This window comes from Pinus tabuliformis, chromosome Q, assembly GCF_031772625.1.
Source record: "Pinus tabuliformis cultivar Carrire ecotype Pingquan chromosome Q, CPIR1, whole genome shotgun sequence".
NCBI lineage: Eukaryota > Viridiplantae > Streptophyta > Pinopsida > Pinales > Pinaceae > Pinus > Pinus tabuliformis.
Genome location: NC_142296.1, coordinates 641,055,117 through 641,079,497, shown reverse-complemented (window position 1 = coordinate 641,079,497; position 24,381 = coordinate 641,055,117).

Sequence of the window (24,381 nt, the reverse complement as noted above, 5' to 3'; positions counted from 1 at the left end):
TTCCCTTGACTTTTTCAACTTAACACACCTTGACCCATGGAAGGAACACACCTTTGAGTGTCTTTGAACAGTTTTCACCTCCCTGCATTGAGCAGAGGATTGTTCCAATCCCAGGAACTAGATCATTTGTTTCACCAACACTCGTTCTTTCCACTATACTATAGCATTCTTTTATTCTTTTTCCAGCTTAAAGAAAAAGACAAAAAAATTATATATTCCAAAAGGAGTGGGAATGGGACAATATTTCCACTTATTGTTGGTAGGTAAAGTCAGTCGTGTTGCCCTTGAACAAAGCACTCAAAACAAAGTCTCCTCCATTTGGGTGAGATTTAGTTTGACTTAGGTACACCTTAACCTTGTTATTGAGTCAATTCTCTCCCAATTGGTTATCTCTTCCAATCATATGGAGGGTTCGTTCATGCCTCCTGCATGATGAACTTATACAAAGTCATCATATGCTGCCACATAGTCACATTGAGTCATGCTTTTGTACAAGGGAAGTTAGCCTGAGTTGGCCTCTTTGCGGTGTCTCTTGACTCATTTTTCAGTTGGCCATCCCTGGTTGTCAGTGTCTTGTCTATCATCACATCAGTTATATTGGTGCTTTACTCATGCTAGTTTGAGAAGGTCTCCATTGACTTCTTGCTAGCGGGTCTTGTCCTTATCGATGATGACATCTTGCTTTGAGGACAGGCCTAGAGCCGCACCCTAGCCCTATTTTCATTATTGATAGGTCACCTTGTGCTCATCATCGATCAGTATCATGGGCCTTTGACTGAGTGGTTTCCCTTATGTTTGACATCAGCTTACATTATCACACATTGGGATTCGTGCGGTACCTTGGTTTCCATTTGACCCTATTGGTAGATACCTCACCTCTGTTTCAACATTCATTATTGGTTGGTTCAGAGAGTTTCTGTTGTGCACTAGCAACATCTTGTGTACACCGGAAACGTGCTTCGGTTGGGTTACTACATCCTTTTCATCCGATTCCTTCCACATTATTGGCCTACGGGTTACACTCGTGCTAGATTGATGAAGGATACCTTAATGCCTTCCTTCTAGTGGATCTTTCCTCATCAACTATGACTCATTGCTCTAGGGCAAAGATCTAGAGTCCATTTGGTAGTACCATGGGGTTTGTAGTCATTAGTGGTAGATCATTCACTATCGACAGTGGGAAACCATCATTGTCTCCTGATTGATAGATTCTTAAAGGTGTTCGACTCTAGCTCATCTATTCACACTTGTTAGATTGTACTGGGTACCTTGACACTCATTATCATTATCGGTGAGTGGTCTCACGTTTGTTAAAGGTATACATCAATGACCAGTAATCAAACAATTTCTCACATGGTTGACTTCAGGTCATTTATTCCCATAAGAAATGTACCACAACAGTCGGTGAAGACCTCAGGTTGCATCAACATTTATTGGTTCACTTGACAGTTGCTCCTGTTGCTACTAATTGATACCACTCCACCTTATATGTTGCAGTCATTCATGGCGACATTCTATATGCTGGCACCTGAGTTTGCAGTGTAGTACCATCTTACTCCATCATGTTCATTTGGTACTTTTGGGATCAGTCTTGGATATCAATGATTAGCTTCATCCTTTAGCATCATTGACATTCTTATATTTTATATTCAAACATGTACTTGTTTGATCATGATTAGATGATCCATTATGTATTTTCCAGTCTTTTATAATTGTATACTTAGTGGATTCGCTTGTACTTGATATGCGGACATGCTTTACTTTCTTTGAGCATGGGTATGCCTGCCTCAGACAGTGTTTCTTTCTGATCTCCTTTTGTGGCTTGGCAAGCTGAACTCTGGTGAAGTCCTTCTCTGTTTTTGACAGGTTTCCTTTCCATATAATTACTTAATACATTTCGGCTATCCTGTACCCCTTCTAACCTCATATATTAGGGGGCATCTGTTATAGCTCCAAATCTCACTTTTGATGTTTGTGATGCTGCACTCATGGCCTAGGGCAACCCCTCCTTCCAGACCTGGTCCAAATACTTGAAAAACAGTGTTTTACTCCCTATACGCAACATTGCCCTGAGCTAAATGCGTGTGTACGTGGGTCTGTGTATACCCAACCCACATATATGTCTTAAAACACTTAAAAAAATTAAATCTCCTTAATTTTGGGCGGAGATCACAGGTTTTACCTATTGATTTCCTATTAGTGCCCATGGCCCAACTGTTCCAAACAAATTCCAAACTAGAAAACTACTTTGGGAGAAGTATAAAAAGGCTTCAATGGGAAGGCCTAAGGGAGGAGAGAATAGAGAGAAAAATCACTCTACTGAGATTATCCTTGATCAGGTCTGAAGATCCTTATACTTCTAGCACTTCCCCTATTACAGGAAACCCTTATTTCCTTGAGTTATGATGTCTTTCCATTGTTTGAGATATCCTTGAGTGAGTGATGGAAGGAGTTTGTTGAAGGCTTGAGATTGGAGGAATCCAGAGGACGGTTCCGCTTCGAGCCTACAAAAGGAAGACTCAGGTGAAATCATTTCTTACTGTATTTTAGTTATCTATAATAAAAGAAACACTTGTCTTTAGGGGTGATTTTAGGGGCGAATGTTCGCCCTTTGGCGAAATTAAGGGGTTTTAAATTTTTAGTGGGCGAATATTTTGTATCATAGTACATTTTACAAATCACCTCAAATAGCCCACCTTATTTTAAGGGAGAGGGTAAAAAAGGTAAATTTAGCCCTTGAAATTAGGAGTTACAACCTTCCATTCGCCCATTTTCAAGAATAGGTTTTATTTAAGTGAATCCATTCACCCATTTTCAAGAATAGGTTTTATTTAAGTGAATCCTATGGGCCAAAGGCCCAAATACCATATTTATAAAAGAGGTATGGTAAATTAATAAAAATATAAATAAATGAGAGGTATGGTAAATAAATAAAGCATTCTTTATATTTACTCCATAAGTCACCTTATATACATGCAAGGGTGTAAACAAATAAAAATATAAGTAAAGTGGAGGTATGGTAAATAAATAAAACGTCTTTTTATACTTACTCAAAAGGTATGGTAAATAAATAAAAATATAAATAAACTAGACGCATGGTAAATAAATAAAACCTCTTTTTGTATTTAGTCCATAACCCTCATTCTATTTATGAAGGTTCAAGAAAGAGGTTTTATTTAAGTGAATCCTATGGGCCAAATACCATATTTGTAAAAGAGGTATGGTAAATTAATAAAAATATAAATAAGCGAGAGGTATGGTAAACAAATAAAACATTTTTTTATATTTACTCCATAAGTCACCTTATATTTATACTATGGGACAAATACCATGGACTAGATTGTTATTAATACAATGCAAAAACATTATTAACCCTAATATTAGTATTAATAAAAATAAAAATGGCACATGGTATTGACCTATGGTATTCACCAAAATGGCACATGGTATTGACCCATGGTATTCACTTGGAATGTAGCCTATTTAAATGGGGGAATTAAACCAGCATAGATCCATCTTTACTCTGGATCTACTAACCCCCTAGAGGTATCAAATATCGTGATATGCAAACTAGCATGGAGTGAAAAAATATTTGATCTGATCAAGAGTAAAAATGGATGTTGTAATTTAATGTATGTTAAACATTTTAGCTTGGTTAAAATAAAAATAAAATAAAAAGTCAACTATTAATTTTATTAATTTTTATAAATTACTAATAGTAATTTTTAAGCTCCAAGTTTATGATAACCCATGGTATTGACCCATGGTATTCATGTGAGCATAGACTATTTAAAGGGGAAATTCTATCTTAGATCCATCTTAATTCTGGGTCTACCAAGTGCTCAGAGGGATAAATAGATTTCATCCCCCTAAGAGTGGTATATGTGGAGTTAAGATGGATATAGGTTGGTTTTTATGATAATGAAGATATTAAATAGACTTAGGAAATTATATTGTAAAAACATCTTAAGGTGAATGGTTAAAGCATAGACATTGGACAAGTAAATTTGTATACTTCTGTTTTAAACTGAAACAAATCCAGGGCTAAAAGGAATGGATTGATTGCACTAGTCATCCTTCTATAACTTTCCAACATATGCTGGAGTAAACAGATTGTAATTTGGGTAATTTTTGTAATTGCAAACGGGAACATACTTGTGTATTGGCAGGGTGGTTACGAGGTCCCTAGAAGTGGAGTAAACAGATTGTAATTTGGGTAATTTTTCTAATTGCAAACAGGAACATACTTGTGTGTTGGCAGGGTCGTTACGAGGTCCCTAGAAGTGATGAATTTGAATTTTTCTTGGTTTTATATATAGTATTAGATTTTTTCTCATGCTTTCTATGAATGGCACGGGTGAATTTATCCTACACCCACTAGGTTATCGATATGTAATTTCGGTAATTTTGATTTCAAAATATATTTTAAAGAAATGCAATGATTTCATTTGTGTATTCAATAAACACAAGATTTTATAATTGAGTAAGATATTCGCCATGCCTGGTGAGAGATTCGCCAAAAAATTATATATACATATCATATTATTGATAAAATCGCCTTCCATTTTTCCTATATACCATGGAGATTCGCCCATTTATTATACATGTAAATTTGGGGGGGTTCTTAAAATTTTCCCTGCTTGTCTTGTTCCTGATATTAATATTCTTCATGCTTATGAGATCAATGTTATGATTTACATATGAATGGTTGTTTCAATTGTATAACTAACTACCTTTTAATATGTTATGAAGTTGATTTTCTTATGATGCTTGGTCCATGTACTATTATGCTTCCTTGAATTGATTGCCTTGCAGGTTGAAGGATTGAAAGGAACTTCGAGAGGGTTTGGACCTTGGCTAGATCTACCCAAACGAAGGACCCCCAGGTGCACCTCTCTTTGTGTATTCTCTTTATATTAGTATCATGGCTGTATGGAATGATTGTTTTTCTTTATAGATAACCCCCGCTCTGCTAGGGTATTGACCCAAGACCCTAGGGGACCTTTGTCCCTAGACAATATGATTTACTTGAGGTTGGTTGTGGCTTCTATTCATTTGTGAAGTAAATTGAGCCTGGTTTACCTAGTGATCTGCTTTACGCCTTTGCTGATGATTGTCAAACTGTTCACTGCTCCTTGCTGCATCAAGATAGCTTTTAGTGGAGGTTGACAGATTCTATGATTGAGATGATTCTTCAGTATATCCAAGACCTGTCTTTATCAGAGGAGAACACTGTACTTTAATAATTTCTTTTAAGGTTTCTGATCCTTTAGCAAATCTAATATTGAGAGCTTTTTTTTTTTCAAATCCTTTCTTAGACCCACAATTTCACATTCTAGTTTTTCATTGTGTTTTTCTCTTTCAGTAAGTTGGTATGTCAAGGTATCTATAATCATATTCTTTTCTTCTAAATATATTTTAAGTTTAGATATTTCTTCATAAAGATCATCTTCATCTAAAGCATCCAAAAAATCATCATCTTCATCAGCCATTAGAAGTCTATCGTCATTACTATTTTCATCTTCATCACTATTTGATAAACCATCACTATCTTCATGAGTATAGTAGCTCTTTTTACTTACACTTTGTTTTCTATTCCATTTTGCAGATTCCTTCCCTTTATCATTTATATCTTTATGAGGGCATTTCGCAGCATAATGACCGACTCTACCACAGGCAAAACATTTGAAAGGTAATTTATCTTTGAATCTTCTCGAACCCCGTTGAAGGTTCTTGACAAAGTTTGCTTCTTCTTCTCCTTCTGAAATATGTTCTGATTCATTGAGTTCTTCTTTTCCTTTTGCTGAAGCTTTGAATGCGGCTTATCTCATATCTGATGGACCTCCTTTTCTCATTTCAAAGGCATTTAAGATTCCATCAAGCTTTGTCATTGTAATAGTCTGTAGATCCTACTTTTCTTCTATGGCAGATACTTTTGATTCAAATTTAGCAGACAAGGATCTTAAGACTTTTTCAACCAAGGTAACTTCCTTTATCTCTTCACCCAGATTCTTCATGCAATTAACAACCTCATCTATATGAAAGAAGTAACTAGCTATAACTTCATCATTGTGCATCTTGAGAGTTTCATATTGAATTCTGAGAGCTTGTAGTTTAGCACGTTTTACCTGAGAGTCTCCTTCACGGCTTAGAACGATTTTGTCCTGTATTTCTTTGGCTGATTTGAGCTACATAAATTTGAAAAACTCTGATTGTGATAGACTTCCTAATAATTATTGATAGCCTTGGCATTGGTTTCATATTGCTTTGTACCTCCGTATCTGTAGGAATCGCTAATGGAAATGTATATCCTCCTTCAACGATTTCCCAGACATCTGTTCCAAGAGATTGAATATAGGTTGTGGTTCTTACCTTCTAATAAACGAAGTTGCTCCCATCAAAGATTGGCAGTTTGATGGATCCCCCACTTTCTTGATTACTCATGATGATGGATTTGTCTTCAAGCGATCAAGCTTCTTCTGAAGGACCTGCTCTGATACCAATTGTTGGGAATAATACTGAGAGGGGGGGTGAATCAATATTATCAGATCAATAATTTAATTTTCAAAAATGATTTGTATATGCTACTTCAACTCAGTGAACTAGCGTGTATACACAACTATACTTAATGAAACCAGCGTATATGCAGAGATTTTTTGATTTACCCAAATTATCATGTAGTGAACTTTAATCAGTGTATCAGCAATTCATTAGACAGTGCAGTAAAATAAGAATAAAGCATCACACATAAGCAACACACGTAAACACCAAGATATAAGGTGGAAACCCAATGTGGGTGAAAACCACCTGTTGCAATCGTCTCTGTCTTCTTTTAATAATAAGAAAATTCTGTTTACAAATTTTGTACTGGTGCAACCTTATACCAGTACGCAGGCTTCTACTTGCAGAAGGCTACAACCTTCTCTCATTCACCAGCTTCTACTAGAAGGGAGCTACAACCCCCTAGCTCTTGTACTAGCTGATATGTTTACTAGTACATAGGTACCAGCCTACAGAAGGCTACAACCTTCTCCTTTCTTCCAGGGACCATGTTTCATAAATTTTCAGACTAGAACCATCAACAACATCATTCAATCATCAAATATATCTGCATAAACCAATCTCCTATTGAACCAATCACAACCAACTCAATCAATCACTTTGACAACCCATCAATCTGATCTTTCAGAATGCTGTTGCCAGAATACAGTAACCAGAACCCACGCCAGAACCCAGAATACTGTAACAACAAACAACAACAACTAAAACATAGAATATAAGGTATACGCTACTTTCTTGTATCTAACCTACGTGTATACATGCTTTCCTCAAAGCAAACCAGCCTATACATATGTAAATATTAATCCATAATTTTGCAGCTATACCAGACTTCAGTTATACCTAGATCATATCATTTACAGAATAATATATGTGTCAGTATTCAGATCTAGGATATTCATGAGCAAAAACACATAATGATAGTTCACTTTACACCTTAAAATATCGATCCATCATTAGATCTTATCTTCCATCAACTGCTAAGGTTCCTCCTTGGTTCAGATCCAACAATGCACCATAACCCAATAACCTGCATGCTAGATCTCACTCTTCATCAAATATTCAATGCTTGAGTGCCATGGCATAATGATCTTCTCCTCCTTAGGCCTTTCTCAATATCATGGACCAAAACCACCTAGGACCAATACCTTGGATGAAATACCTTGTGTCAATACCTCAGATCAAATACCATGGACCAATACCATGGATCAAAATACCATGGACCAAATACTTCGGACCAAAACTTAGTTTTCTAAGGTATACGTGCTTTCCTTTAGGTGAAATTGTGTGTGTACATTATACACTCCTTTTGTTCTGTCAACCTGTGTGTATACGTGGCTTGGTCAATGGTGAACCTACGTATGCCTCTCTTTCTTCATTCTGTGAAGACTGATATGTCATTCTTTGTTGTTTTCCTGGTATACTGTGATCTTTCATCTGAGTGAGTTTCCTTCTGAACTGATTCCTTGAAGCTACCCTACATTTCATCACATCTATAAACACTACTTTTCATGCATTCTGTCACGTCTAATATCTCTTTTGTAGATTCATCTAGTTACCATATACAAGTGAGTTGTTATGCTACAAGTGGGTTGCCATCAAGTACAACACATACATCATAATGCCAACAAACACAAACATCGTGACTCGCCCTCAATTCACTCTGCCAGCGTGGAGATATTTGCATGGAGTCCCTCCAACTATTCTCAAACTGCACAGAGGTCAGTAGCGCATTGAGTTGCTACTTGCTGGATCTGTTGCATACACTGTTCTGAGACCTCTGTGTTTGGAGTGCTTCTCTGCATCAATGTGTGCATCCCCTATATGTGCGCAAGGTTGCCTTCAATGGCTGTCGTGATGGTGAATTCCTTGTCGATCCAAGGTTGGAAGCGCGCTTTTAGGACTACTTCCTTATGGCGTGCGGTGTCCACCTACACCTTCAGTGTTTTAGCCTATTGCATCCTCGTAAGCCTCTAGGTGAGGACCACTGTCTGCGCAGTTCCTCGGAGACTGTCATACTGTTGTTAGAGTTCTCATGCCTTTGTTTCTAAGCACTGGATGTTGGGGTCCTCCTGCAAAGTTGTGAGGACCTCAAGTGATTCTTCCAACATGTTGGTGCAGTCTCGAACTGAACCTCTAATTTCCTCCAATCCCACCGTGATAATGCTAGTGCATTGTTATCTGACTTCTAGGGGAGTGGATGGCTACAACTTTAACCACAAATTGACAATCTGAAGGTTCAGCTCCTGCTGAACCTTTGTCATTTCCTTCCTGGCCTCGTGGAATCCTGCTGCTAACCTATGGATCCGCGCCTCCAATGGTATATCTGTTGAGATGGCGAGCCCAAAGATGCTTCGACAAGCGTCATCTATCACTTGCACTAGTTGTTGATTTTGCGACACTAATTCGTTGCGCTACAAGCTGAGTTGTTCCATATTTATCTTCTACTCATTGAGGAATTGGAGCACATAGCTCTCCCTAGCTTGTAGCTCTACTGTTATTCCATCTTGCAACACACATAATGTCTCACACGGAAGGGTGGCGAGATTAGCACTGAGACCTTTTAGCATGCTAACCAAAGGCCTGTCAGCCTCTTTTGATGTCATGAGTGCCCCTTCCAACAACACTATTGTGTTTGTCATCTACTGCACGCAACAACTGCTCTACTACCCTAGATCCGACTGTGAGGTTGGTCGAAAGTGTACCAACCTGAGGGGGGCACATGTGTAAGTCCTGCAACTGTGCTCTAAGGGCCCCCAATACAGTCTGGTGCTCTTGCATGAAATCTTGGAGAGCCTCATTTGTGACATCACACACCATCTCATTGATGTCATGCAGATCACCCTCAGTTAGGGTGATCAGGTTGATGGACAATTTTGAGGCCTTGACCTTCTTCCACGATCCTGCCCACTATACTGGGTGTTGGTGTTCAACTATGTGGACATGGTTCATGGGTCCACACCTCCTTCTTTTGTTTCTACTTCCTCTGTTGCCTGCCCTTGTGAAGGCATTGTTTAGCCTTCACCTGTGTTCGTGGCTGCTTCTTGTGCTGCTACTACTGTTGTAGCCTTTTCCTACTCGGCTGCCTTCCATGTCATGTCTCGCACTGCCCGCACTTCTACTACTGTTGCTTCCTTTCGTCATTTTTGGCCAACTCTGCAATGTGCAGCTTGGCATAGTCTTTCTTCTTTTGCGCTGCCGACTTCTCAATTTCTACAATGTTTGGGGCACTCCATTCCGGCAACCATGCATCCAAGACATTAAAAATGGCACTGTCAGTGGCTACAAAGGGTATATTTATCCAGTTCTTCATTGGGTCCTTGCACTTCCTGATATATATGTTGTTCATGTCTGCTTTAAATTCTGCAAAATTTTGCAAACTGTTGTAAACCATGGGTGAAAATCGTGGCTTACGGTTGATCTACATTCGGATGTTCATCTTCATGAGCACCCATAATATCTTGCTATTGCATATCCTTGTAGCATCCTTCCTGGCCTAGAGCGAAACATACTTCGCGGCGTCTGATAAATCTCTGTCAATTATGGGGAATTCACTATCTACTAACAATTCCCCAGCTACGAGCACTATGGACAGTAACAGCCATGCATAGTGGAAGGTTTTACCCTAATCCTAGGCTTCACAACAATTCTCTAAAGATTTCGTGTAGAGGAATTTAGACTAGTTAAAGTAGACACCCTCCATGCACTTCTAAGCTAGTGCAACTACCAGCATAGGTACCTCATCTGCACGACACTTGTGCATAACTTTTCCTATGAGGATTTGGGTTGCCATTTGTACTGCTTTGTCCTTGATGCTGGAGATGGCATAACCCATCTTCTTATTTTCCAGCTTGTACTTCTTCTTCATGGCCTCCGCGATGGCCAGATCACTACCCTTCCCTTCTGAAATGGTCACGAGGTCCTCTCCTTTGTATGGAAGCCGGGGGACGTGATGAATTAAATCTGTCGTGATGGGGATAGGCTCCTCCATCCATAAACACCCATCATGCACCAGGCAGAGTGGCTACTTGATGATGAAAATGGTTATTAGGGCATGGTGGAAATGTGGCACCAAGAGTAGGTTCAGCAGCCTGGCCTTTTCAACTCCATGCAACCACTTTTGCAACTCTAATGTTGTCACCAGCCTCGCAATGTTCTGCTTCATGAGGCTTCCGTTCTCTAGGTGAGGGAACTTCTCACGGTTAGAGAGGTCCCAATATTCAAATTTCATGCTCCATATGCAGCCTAGTTGTGTTCCTTCAAACATAATGCCATCTGGAAGGAGCGGGGTTTGGAGCGAGTTCTTGGTCTCATCCAGGTCCTTGGGCAATTTGGCCTTCCCTTTTCGCAGGGGGACATAGGCCGATAGTTTTGTTGCAAAGTGCATAGGCTGAGTATCCATCTCCATGGCTTCATCTTCTTCTTTTGTGACAACAAGCTGCTACAAAAATTATTCTTCTTCATCTGTGTCTATAGTGATGGTTGTCCCCTTCTCCTCCAATGACAGTTTGCTCGTAGCGGGTTTCACGGGGACACGCATACGGGAACCATTGCTTTTTTGTCCTTCTTGGGTCTCAACGTGCACGATGATTTCAAGATTTCTACCACAATCCCGGTGCCTTCTGGAACATCCCCCACAGTTAGGGCCTACGCGACCTCGCTTGCGGTCACTTATACTATCCCCATACCATCCTTAGTTGATGTCATTGTCTCTGTGCAACAATCTATCAATCATGAATTCAGGAGCTTAATCAACACTCGAATCACAACACTCAAGGCTCTGCTCAATCACTCAATTCGAAAATGACCAAGTGTTGTTTGCTAGGCAGCCCTTTGTATTTTATAGCGCTTTTTGAATTCGAATTCGACCATTCCCCGCAATTCCAGTTCATTAATGCTTTCTTGGTGGCAGATTTTCCCAAATCTTGCCCATAAATCACATCTTAAATGCTTGCCGACCTCTCCATTTGGCCTCAAGTCAAGCATCCCATAATGAATAGTGACCTCAACAATCACTTTTTGACCAACCTGTGCGGCACCGCAGCCCCCAGTGCACGGTCGTGAACCTTGTAACTCTTTGCTTCTGCGCGCATCTCCAATATCGCATAGCTTTAGGGCATAATAGTTTATAGTCCCACGCCCCCTTCCAACTACCTGAAGAGCTAAGACTGTCCTTCCCTCAGCTAGTCAGGTGGTCGCACCACCCGTGTAGAGTTCCATCCTTTCCTCTGTTATAGTTCCTGGAGAATCCCCACCTTATATTGTTATGGTTGGCATCATGCAGTTCACCATTTGCAAAAGGCTACCCTGGTCATTAGCAATATGCATTCCTAGCCAAGGCATCAGACTGATCAATTTGTGGAAATAGGCCTTAACCCTGTCAGCGTGATCACACGCACCCTGCCTTACCATTCTGGTCTTTTTTTCGAGAAAATATTTCTTTATTTCATCCTCCATATTCTTGACTTTTGCATCCATCAAAACAATTTTCTTCCTTAGCCATACCCTTTCTTCTTCCAGGTTGTGGGGTCTACGGTTTCCCTATTGGATTTCTGCCTCAAATCCCATGCATTTTGTTTCTTTTGGCGATGTGATCCCTTCTTCCAAGCTTCGTGAACCCTCGTATCTACTGGTACTACTATGCACGGACTAGGCTTTTCATGCTCCATAGGGATTATAGCATCCACTTCATACTTCAGCTTCGGAAGTGCCCACGTGGTCAGAGTTTTCCACATGGTCCTATATGTTATCACTCAGGTTGTTCCCAAAAGTTGTAAGAAAGGGAATACGGCCGAGGTAACCACAGAAAAATCTTTTAGATACAGAATCTAGCCAATCTGTATCCAGAGAGGGCTCTCTCTTTATGCTTTAGCTTTGTTTTGAAAGATATTAGGCTAGTTATGCAGTTCAGGGGTTTTTTTTGTTTTTGGATGGTGAGATTCAATAGAACAAAGGTGAAAGTCTGAGAAGTTCAGTCAATTGGGCTAATGGAGTCAACAAGGATGGGATTTCTGGATTTGGTTTCTTAATAGAGGATGGTTTCACAGAGCAAGGTAGTCAAATAGGGAACAAACAAAAATTTGGGACGGATGGCATGGGCTCAAATGGCTGAAGGGCAATTAAGAATCCTTCAACATATTGAATGAGGGAAAATGGATGATTATTGCCAGAGAGCAGTTAAGAATTCCTTAGCAGATAATCAGCATGAGAGAATTAGGAAACAGGAGCAATTAAGAGTTACAATGCTTATTCTAATTCTGAAGAAAACACAAAGAATGATAATGAATGAAACCTAGAGTGCAGTCAAACATATTCTAAATTAATTTTTATCATTATCATTTAGCTTGTGAAACATAGGTGATATAATGAACTTAGGAGAATTATAAAATAGAAGATAAAGGGGACTTATTGTTCTGCTAATTGATGCAAGAATTCTGTGACAAGTCCTCTGCTTCAATTCCACATCCAGTGAGTCCAGCAATAGTTGATTTCAACAGCTTTCTATTCCAAAAATAACTCAATGTTACAGCACAGTTTTTAGAATGATCACCAACCCCAAATACTTTGTTAAGGGGGGTATTTATACAAAAATATCTTACAAAATATCTCATGGAGATAATATCTAGTGACGACTCATCATTTTTTACAAAAGATAGAGACAAATAGTCTCAAAAACAGGGAAAAGATATACGGAAGTGGTGCTGGCTACTCCGTGAGTCGGTCTACGGCGGTCTTCCATTGATACTCTGTGATGGCTGCTCCGTCTGCGCTTTAATCCCGATCTGATGCACTTTGAGCCGCATGACCTTTATTTATCTCTGTTCACCACATTATGGCAAATGGCCCAAAATTTTCATTTCACCAACGATACCAAAGATAAGTTTATAAGATTTGTAACATCTCTTCCCACCACTTCTGTTCTGGTAATTTATGTGTTTGAATCTTCCTCAAAGTTTCATCAGCCTCTGTACATCTGAAGAAGTTAGGTGGGATGGTGAATAGGTGCTTCACCTCGTGCTCAATGTAGAATAAATTTTCTAAGCTATCGTAGAGGACTTGGCCAGATGGAAGTGCTTTCACTTATAAAGTACTTGTTGATGAAGAAATTTGATCAGCAACATATTTATTCAATTTATGTGCATAGTCTGCGTGTTTCATCAGACAGTCATTACTTCTTAAAGGACTTCGTAAACATTTTTTATGCAAAACTATGAACTTTTTTGTGAAAGAATTGATCTCCACCTGCATGTCCTGGCATCTCCTTTCCAATTTTTTCATCAGAGTTCTCTTAGTTAGAACTCTCTTGATCTCCAGAATGGCGCCTGTCCTGTCCGTGATTTCCAGTGCTTTCAGTTCTTCGCTGGTCTTGTTATTCAAAAATGTATTAGCTGGTTAGCTTGTTCAGGCATTTGTCCCAATAAAGCTCTTGTCTTTTGAATCTCCACTTGGGCCGCTCTTATTAAGTCAATTTGTTCATAAATAACTTGGATAGATCTCCACACATTGTTAAGGGATTGATTAATGTTGGCCCACAAAATTCCTTTGATTTCTGCCAGATGTTTATCTAGAGAGAGATCCTTTTCTAATGCTTTCACTTTGTTTTGTAATGTTTTAATCTCCCTCATTTTCTCTGCCACACTCATCTTGGATTTGTCATAACTTTCTTCTACCTTTGCCAATTGTTACTTTACTTGTTTTAATTCTGACACTTGGTGTTTCAATTCTTCCGTGGCTTTAACCAGTTGTTCTATGCTCATGTTGGTACTGCTGCCTGGTGCTGTTGTTGTTGTGCCTGTAATTATTTCTGCTGTAGATGCTGGAACATTGGGAGCCAATGCTGTTTTGAGTGTGGAGGGGGCAGTAGTGACTGCAGGGATTATTTCAGGTGGCTGGGATGTTGATTCTCCCTACTTTTCCTTTAGCACTTTCTTCAATGCCTGCTCTGTATCACTCAATCTCTCATTAAGCTTCATGACCAGGTCCATCATGTCTTCTTCATATTTTTGTTGTACAACTTCTGCAGTCTGTGGATTCATGGAAGGAGGCATCTTCAACTGCTTCCTCACGGTAGCAATGTCCTCTTCTTTCTTTTTCATTAGTGCCTTTATGCCTTTAGCATCTTTGGGATCATGTCCCAGCTCAATGATGATTTCTTCTAAGGATTTGATCCTGTTGTCCTTGGCTAGAGAAGAGGCTTTCTCTAATTATAACTGAGCAGAGGTATTCTCCAAGGAGTTTTGTAATTTATGGGCCAGCATTGCTTTATCGGCCAGTGTGGAGTAGACCATCTCTCCAGTCTGTTTATGAAGCTCCATCTGCTCCATGGGATGAATGTCTTTGGCTAGGACCTCCAAATTTGTCCTGATGTAATCAGCTGCTGACTATGGTTGTTGGACCTTGGGTTTAAAGTAGCTCATTATCATTTTGCCTTCTTTAATGTCATAAGCTGACATTAATCTTTGCTCGTTTGTGGGGGCCATCTTAAGATACTGGTTGTAAATCTGAAGCCTCAGTGGGTTGCTTTTGGCCTTTATCTCCATGAATGTCCTTTTGATGTCGGAGGCCTGTGTGCTTTGTGGCCTAGTGGATGAAAATTCTACACTGTGCTGCCTTTCTAGCTCTTGCCTATGTCCGCTAGTTGATGTTTCTACCACCGGGGAAGTCTGCTGGCTGACTATCCTTTCACCTGTTAGACTATCTATTGTTTCTTCAATGATTTCCTCTTCAGACAGAGGATTCAGTCTTCGCCTTTTTGCCCTTGGTTGTTCTGCAGGTTCACTGATAGGTGTGGGGTCCTCTCTATCTCTCTTTTTTCCACTTTCCTCATTTAGAGGAGTCTGCAATGCAGGAATATCTGCTACTTTGGCTTGGATTGGAGGAATTTGTTCCGTTGATCTGTCATTTTGGGCTGCTTTGTGTATGCCACTTCCTTGCCTTTGGAAGACCCTGTAACTGGTGTGTTGGTTTCTTGTACAAACTGCTGAGAAGTTCCAGTAGAGGATGTACCAACTCTTGTTTGTTGAGGCAGCTTGAAAGATACCTATCCAAAAGAGTCTAGGTCAAGGGTTTTTTCAAGATCTTTCATACCCTTTTCCATCTTTTCTTGCTGACTAATTTCTTCTACAAATGTCCCTTCTACCCATTCATCCTGATTGGCAAACTGTTCAATTTTAGGGATCCTATGATGTACATAAACTGATAGCCTGTTTCTTACCTTTCTGTCACTTATAAAACTATTTGGGTCATATGGCACCCATCAAAAACTTTTCTTCAATTTAAGGTCTTCCCCTAATATCTTCTTAGCATCTTGCCATGCCTCCCTTTTATGGATGATAAAAGGGCCTAACTGGTTTTTTATTCTCAGTTGAGCCTTTTTCTTTGCATTACAAAAGTGGGTTAAATCTACATTGATAAGCTGTCTGAAATACTCCAGTGTAAATAATCTCATGGGCACATATCTAGGCAATTTGAAAGGGCACAGTTCACATCCATAGATTCTGATTTCCATGTGATTTTGGTACAAGTAACAGTCAACTATCTTGTACTGTCTGGAAAGCTGTAAAATCTTCTTTATATCACCAGAGATCCTAGGGGGAAGAGCTCCTATCAATAGAGTGGAGGCTGGATGTACAAACAAGTCAATGAACTCACAATAGGTATAAGGGAATTCACAGACATTGTGGAAGACCGAGGTCCAAAAGATTACAGACCTCCGCTCTCCTTTGGAATCCAATTTCCTGATGGAAATGGAAAGCTGTCTAGCTGATAATATAATAATAGATGGTATATAAAAGACGTGTATTTGAAGACACCTTCTCTATCCATATTCGTGAATTGATCCTGGATCTTGTTGGCAATAAAAGTGGCATAGTCATACTTGACAGCAGGGGGCTGTCCTAGAGTAAACATGACAACAGAATTAGGATGGTGTCATCAAAAAATTCAATGGTGTTAAACCCAAAGATATAGGATATCATGTCAACAATCAGTTTGCCAGTGTCAGTGAACCCGGCATGCAGATATGGAGGTGGTCCTTTGGGCTGGTAATCAGATCTCATGAACATTTGAGCAACAGAGGTTATCTATGAATTGGGCAATTGAGAGGCTTGCTCAAGTAAAAATCCCATGGAAAGAGGAGGCAGAGGCTGAGTGGGATGAAACTGTAACATCTCATTGCTAGATTCAGCAGTTATGTAAAAAAGGCCAGTTTGGAAGGGGGTCATAACTGCTCTCTGTACAGGGTCATAGTTGGCACAGCATTGGTGAATAATGTCTGGGAAAACATTGACTGAGGGAAGGTAATACCTGGGAAGATTAGATTCCCATATTCCATAAATATCAGAGTTGCTTAGATAACTATCCCTAATTTGACAAAATTCCTGGAGATGGTTCATGTTGCCAGATAACTATTTTATTTGAAAATCTCTGCCGACCAAGGGTAAATAATCCAGGTCTTTATGAGGTGCATTCAGGGGCATGACAGTCAGGGCTACGGGAGCTTTCATGTTTGGTTTTTGTTTTTTCATACTAGAGGTCAGGCTTCTATGGAAAAAACGGGCAAAACAATAGTTCTGGGGCCTTTTAATGAGAGTTAAAGAATATTTTTCACTTGAATTTGGCTCTTTTGGGTAAAATTCATAGAGAAAAAATGAAATTACAGTTTCAAGAAGTGAATTGGGGTAAATACCTGTGTTTAGGAGGTAAACAGTGCAATTGCAGGTTGAAATGACTGACGGTAGAGCACGCTGCTGTGGTTTCTCTGGTCGGGTGGCGGATTGTAAGCTCGAGCAATCAACTGGATGTATTTTGCATGAAAACAATTCACAGAGAAAATGGGTGAAAATGACATTTTAACATGGTTTTAACGAAATTTAGCTTTGGCGAGGATTCTGGTATTTATTGCATGGATGACGTCATATTGATGGGATATTTTGTCGCGAAGCGGAGGGTGGTAAGAAGTTTCCGCCCGCACCACCTTTGGGGTCGAGCGGTATTGGGCAGGGGAGGAGCGATCACTGTGGGAGCGCGACGTGTGGCAAAGGTATGGGAGTAATACCACCGTCTCCCCGAGAGTTAAACAACGGATGTGGAGGGCGGCGCAATATGATCGTCAACCGTCGGATGGTCGGGCGAAGATTTGACGGATGACGGGAGTCAGAGATCGCGGAGGGTTAAGGAGCGGGCCCAAGTTTAATAAACATTAAATTAATTGCATCGGGCACGAGTTTGATTGGTTGCAGGGTTTAGATTAGGTTATTAATTAACGTGGGGTTAATTAATCCCTGCTTTATATACAACGATATGATTATAGTTAACCGGGGGCAGGGATATATTAACAATCGGGGTTTTTAACATATATACATAATACAGGGAGGAGAACAATTTACATAGGATCTATACAATAAAGTTAAAGTTAATATGAATATTTTTTGAAGTGGAAAGCGCTAAGTTAAAGTGTTTAGAAAACTTAGGCTTTGAAGGGGAAAAAGGAGTTGATATGAGGGATATGGTTGACTTCCTAAGTAAAGTAGGAATTCACTTAGGCAATGAATGAAATGCAAAGAGAGGCTTAATGATATTAAGCAGATATTAATATCATTGGGGGGAAATTAGTAAATGATTTGGGAAGAAGTGTGAAGGGGAGTTAGTCATACCTCGCTTGAACTGCCCTAAGAGAAATATTTACCATAGTACTTGTGATAGAGGTAAAATTAACAGTTTGAGAGACAAAATCAATCACAAGTCTCATTCTGCAACATCAAAACTATCTACCCAACCTACTTTGCCTAACATTTTTTCTTCTTTACATTTGGGTGCATTTAGACTGGCAAACCTTCATCAATCTCTTCTTTTCTTTTGCATGATAAGCCTACCTAAGTCTACACTTAGAACATCCCAGGGCTCAAATTCAACTATTGAGCTCCTTTGCTTCTTTATCTATCTATTTATCTGCCAAGATTGAACAGTTTGGACATATTTTATTCTCTATCTCTAAAACATGAAATTTAAACATGAACTAGCCAAGATTAAGTTGTTCGGCCATTCATCAATGGTGGCATAAATCAGCAAGCTGCACACCATCAGATCATTGCAAAAGTAGAATTGTAGTGGCATTTTGGACTTGCACACTTTCCTGGTCTGCTTTGTTTGGGCTTCATTTCTTTCATTTTTTGACCATTTCATTCTTTTTTCCCTTTGATTTTTATTTTAGGGCATACCCTCTTTACATTTTTTAAATTTTTTGATATTTAGATAATATGGAAAACCTTTGTAACAAGAGAAGGTATGAACATATTGCAGAGCTCATCAATGTCAATCATGAAATATGACACCTATTGGTATAGGAGCATAACAGTGGCTCCACTTGGGGATGGATTTCCCTGGTGGAAAGTCAAGAATAACAGGTCAGATGGCCTTCTCCATAACTTTGACTGTGCTCTAAAATTTCCTTCTACTGGTTGCTTTATTATATGTACAACAGTTACACTTGTGAAGCTTAGGGCCTTGTCTTCGGGCTTCAACTTCAGCATTACCAAGGATACAATATATACATATTGAAGTAAGGATACATCAAACAATTTGATCAAAGTAGTGTTTCAGCATCCGACCGTTAACTAGCCCTTCTTCTGTTTGTGTACCATCCAGGTTCTTCAAAAAGTAAGTATTGCTCCCTTGCAAGGCATGGATAATAAAAGGTCCCTTCCATAGGAAGTCAAACTTCCCATGCTTTCCCTTGTCTTCTCTCATGGAATCCCAATTTAAAACTTTATCTCCAAGGTAGAAATCTTCTGCCTTGGTCCTCTTATCAAATATTTTCTTGAGTTTTTCTTGTAGCACTTGAGATCTCTGGTATACCTCTTCTCTGGCCTGCTGCAAATGGATGGTCTGATTTATTCTTCTTTGAATGTCTTTGGGTTCCACCTGAGCTTATTGCAGTAATTTCATCACAGGGACCCCTAAAGATGAAGGAAATACTACCTCCATGCCATAAACTAATTCATAAGGGCTAGTTCCAATAGATCTCTTTGTAGTTAACCTGTCTGCCCATAGTGCATTTGTAAGTTTCTTATGCCAGTTCTTTTTGTTCTCCTCCAATAGTTTCTTGATAATATTAATCAGGATTTTATTGGAAGAATCAGCTTGAACATTACCTTGAGGGTAATAGGCTGTGGAATGGCCTAAAGTGATATGGTATTTGTGACAGAAATTTATCATTTTCTTGGATTTAAAAGTAGCAGCATTGTTAGTTATGATCTTTTCAGGACAGCCAAATCTAGACAGTATGTTGGTTTCTAAGAATCCTATAATCACTGTATCATTGGCTTGCCTGGTAGGAATGGCTTCTATCCGCTTGGTAAAGTAATCTGTAGCAGTGAGGATCCATTTGTGTTGGCCAGAAGAGGGAGGATGGATTTCCCCAATGAAGTCCAAACCCCATTGTTGGAAGGGCTTCTCAGTGGAAATTGGTTTAAGGGGTAGGGGTAAAAGTTTCCTCTTGCCTTCAAAAATTTTACATTTATGGCAAGCAGTGACAAATTTCTTTACATCGGTGAACAAGGTGGGCCAATAAAACCCAGCCCTTAGGATTTTGTCAGCAGTTGATTTCCAGTAAAGATGTCCACCACAGTCCCCTGCATGAAATTCTTTGAGAACTTTGTCAACTTCATCCTTTATTACACAATTCAATAGAATACCTTCATGATTTTTGCAAAAAAGAGCATTATCTAAAATACAAAATTTTGAAGCTTTCATTTTTAAAAACCTTTTCTTTGTTCTGGATAACCCTGGAGGAGCCTACAGGTTTAATAATACATGAATTATATCAGCATACCAAGGTGAATCTAAGAAAGCTTGACTGATCTATGGAGTCGCCATCTTCTGTTCGTTATCCAGCTCATTGATATCTAGGGCTTGAAAGTTTGTTTCAGTCATGAGTTTGGCCAAACCATGTCCTTTTATAAGCTTTGTAGGTCTTATTTCAATATCATACTCCAATATATTAGCTATCCATTTACCTCATTTGCCTTCAATTCCATCATGAGTCAGGATATCTTTGACAAAAGCACTTGGTACATAAGCTATTACATGGGAGTATAATATATAGATTCTGAAGTCTTTAATAGCTTTGACAAGTGAAAAAGCTTGTTTTTCCATGATTTGGTATTTTAGCGATGCATCTCTAAGTGCTTTACTGAAAAAGGCTATGGGTTTTTCACATCCTTGATCATCTTTTTGTAGGAAAACAACAGCAATGGTGTGTTCTGATGCAAATGAAAAAATCATGAAGTCTCTATCAAACTTTGGACTTGTAAGGACTGGAGTTTTGGTTAAAGCCATTTTAATTTCTTCAAATGCTTGTTTGGCTTTTAATGTTCATTGAACCTTGGAATCATTTTCTAACATATTCTTCAGCAATCTGATTAATTCAGCCAAATTAGGTATAAACCTTCTCAAAAAGTTGATCTTTCCTAAGAAAGCTTGAAGTTCTTTGATATTTTTGGGGTGGGGTATTTCTAAAATAGATTCTATTTTGGCAGGATCAATTCTGATGCCATCTTTGGAGATGATGTGGCCTAACAGTTTGCCCTCTTCTAGACCAAACAATGGTTTCTTAGGGTTTAATGAGATACCATACTTTCTGCATTTTAAAAACACCTGTCTCAAATGATCTAGATGTTGTTGATATGATTTGGAAAACACAGTAAGGTCATCTAAATATATGACTAGAAAATCATGAATTTATTTTGCAAAAGCTATATCCATTGCTTGTTGAAAGGTTGCCCCTGCGTTCTTAAGTCCAAATGGCATTTTAACATATTTGAAAGTTCCCCATGGTGTTGTAAACGCAGTCTTTTCTTGGTCATCGGGATGAACCAAAATCTAATTAAAACCTGAGAACCCATCCAAAAGTGAGATCCTAGAAGCACCTACTACCCTTTGTAAAATATGATCCATCTTAGGTAGAGGGTAATTGTCTTTCAAAGAAACCTTGTTTACATTTCTTAAGTCGACACATAATCTGATTTCTCCAGTTTTCTTCCTAGTGGGCACTAAATTAGATATCCACTCTGAAAATCTGATTGGAGCAATTATCCCTGCATCATGCATTCGTCTGATTTCTTTTTCAATTAAAGGGAGCAATATCGGGTTGATCCTTTTGAGCTTTTGTTTGAATGGTTTTTTATTTTCCTTGAGGGGTATTGTATGTTGAATCATAGAGGTGTCATAAGATTTCAGATCTTCATAACTCCAAGCAAAAACATCCTGGAATTCTTTGATCAGATCAACACATTTACGTTTTTGATCAGGGGACAAAGTTTTGGATAATTTTACCATTTTTGGATTTTCTTCAGTTCCTATATTATTGTCTTCAATGTCTGCTTTTGGAGGTTCCATGTGGGGTTTCTTTGGAATATCGTTAAAATCAAAAAGATCTTCCAAATGAGCTAATCCTTTAGGCCAATAATTGTCTTTCAGATTGAGAACTTCAGAATCTTCTTCAATAGTTTCAACTATGTCTGCTTCTTTAAGATTCTGTCTTTCTTGTTTGGTAAATCTTGTTGGGTGAAGCGTTTGAGTTGGGTTTTTTGTTGAAATGTCTGTTTCTATCTGATTTAGATGAAACTCACTAACTGTATCTTCATCTAGGTTAGTGGCAGAAAATTCTTGTTCTAGGGTTAAAAAATTATTGATGTGGTTATCACTGTCAAATACTTGCCAGTTCTTCACATTGTCGGGTATGGCTGGCCTGTGTCTAATCTCATCTGTGAACTGATGATTGGGTTCAAATGGTAATTTATAAGTGCTGGCAAATGTTGCCAAACTATGTGCATGCAAATTATGTTCTCTTGGAATTTTGGTAAGCTGTGTTTCAAGAAATGTATTGAGAATTTCTATGGCTGTTCCTCTGTAAGATCTTAATCTGAGATCATTTGTGAGGAAGTTCCCTTTTATCTATTGAATGACTAAATCAGAATCTCCCAAAATTGTTACCCTGATTGCCCCTAAACTTTTGATCAATTTAAGTCCTAGCAACAGGGCTTCATATTCAGCCATATTATTGGTGCATCTATAGTTTAATCTATAAGCATGCCCTTCAGCATGATCATTTTCTAGATTATGCACCCAAATTCCAGCTCTTGCTCCTAATTTGTTAACTGAACCATCAAATTCTAAGTACCAAAGGATCTTATGTTCATGGTTAGCATCAGGAGTCTTAGTAATCTGTTTGATAGGAAGATATGGTTCTTTAGCTTTATCTAGTTTCTCTTGGGTGTGTGATATATCATTTTTCTCATAAATTTCTTGAACTTGACCACTAGACTTTTTGTTCATAATTTCATCTTGATTTAATGTTAAAAGCTTGACATCAGTTGGAGGATCAATTTCAACATTGTAGAGAATGAAGGAGTCCATGTCAGAGTGTATGGAGTAAATGGGGAAATTCTGGGGTTTCTCCTAGCTACTTACCACATATTTCATTAAAGTTTCTCTGTACAGTTTCTTTGGTTGACCAAATACTAAAATAGTGGCATAGGACATGTCCAACTGTAAAGATCCTTGGAGCTTTGCACCCTAAGATCTAGACAACAACATACCATATTTTGGTGGAATATCAGCTACCACTATATCCATTAGAATGGTTCTGGCAGGGTATTGAGCTAATGATACACATAAATCTTTGATCAATCCTGGACATCTAACCTGGCTAGAATCAAAAGAGAATAAGTCTTTGTATGGATTGGTAATATCTAGGTCCAACTTCTCCATTACTGATTTAGGCATTAAGTTGTGAGAAGCGCCAAAATCAAACATGGCATTATGAAGTATTTTATCATGTATGTTCAGACTTACATAGAAAGGAGGAACACCTCCATCTACTGATTTTCCATTTACCTCAGGGCCAAAAATTAATTCAGGTTGGTCATCAAAAACATTTACTGAATCATTGTTGACAGAAATTTGGAGTGATCTGCTAATTTGACCTCTGTAAACATCATGTTTAGCCAATTCTGACAATGGAATAACTATCTTTAATTTGCCTATTTCAGTTTCAAGATTGAAAGGTTTTTCAGTTTTAGTTTTTGTATTTCGGACAGTAGGATTCTCTTTTTTAGCTGTACTTTCTATGTTCTATTTTTCAGGAGCGGTATTATGGGCTGAAGTTGTTTCCACATCAATTTCTAGAGATTCTCTCACATTTCCTTTGGGAGGAATGGAAGTGGAAGGTTGTGTGTCAGGTCGTTGATTGTCTGATACATCTTCAATTATTGGATCATTTGGGTTAGGACCTGTTCCAGGGAGGGCTTGTACAAGAAGTTTATTGATCTTAGCTTTGTTAGATTGCATGGTATCTTTTTGTTTACTGATTTTAGGGACATCTATTCTTATGCTCCACAAATTGTATTGCTTGCGAACTTCATAAATGGCTGTATCATATCCCTCCCTAAAATCAAATGATTCACCGAACTGAGTTTGGAATTGTTTAGGAGTGTAAGCTTCTTGGTTGTCTTGGGTCAAGAAAACTTGTTGATCATTATTGAGGCTCATTAAGTTGATTTGAATGTCTTCTAGTGGTTCATTAGAGGTTGAGGCTTCAGCATAATTTTCCTGGAATGGGGGCCTAATGTTTTGGTCAGGCCCAGTCTTTCCGGTATTAGGGTTTTGATTTTTCCTGAAATTTGGATTTCTACCAGTATTGCTTGGTTGACCATCCCAAGAGGATTTCCTCTCAATTGTTTCTACTCTATCACCAAGTATATCCATTACTTTAATAATAGCATCTAATTTATGTTCAAAGGCAGAAGGTTCTTCTTTGAATGG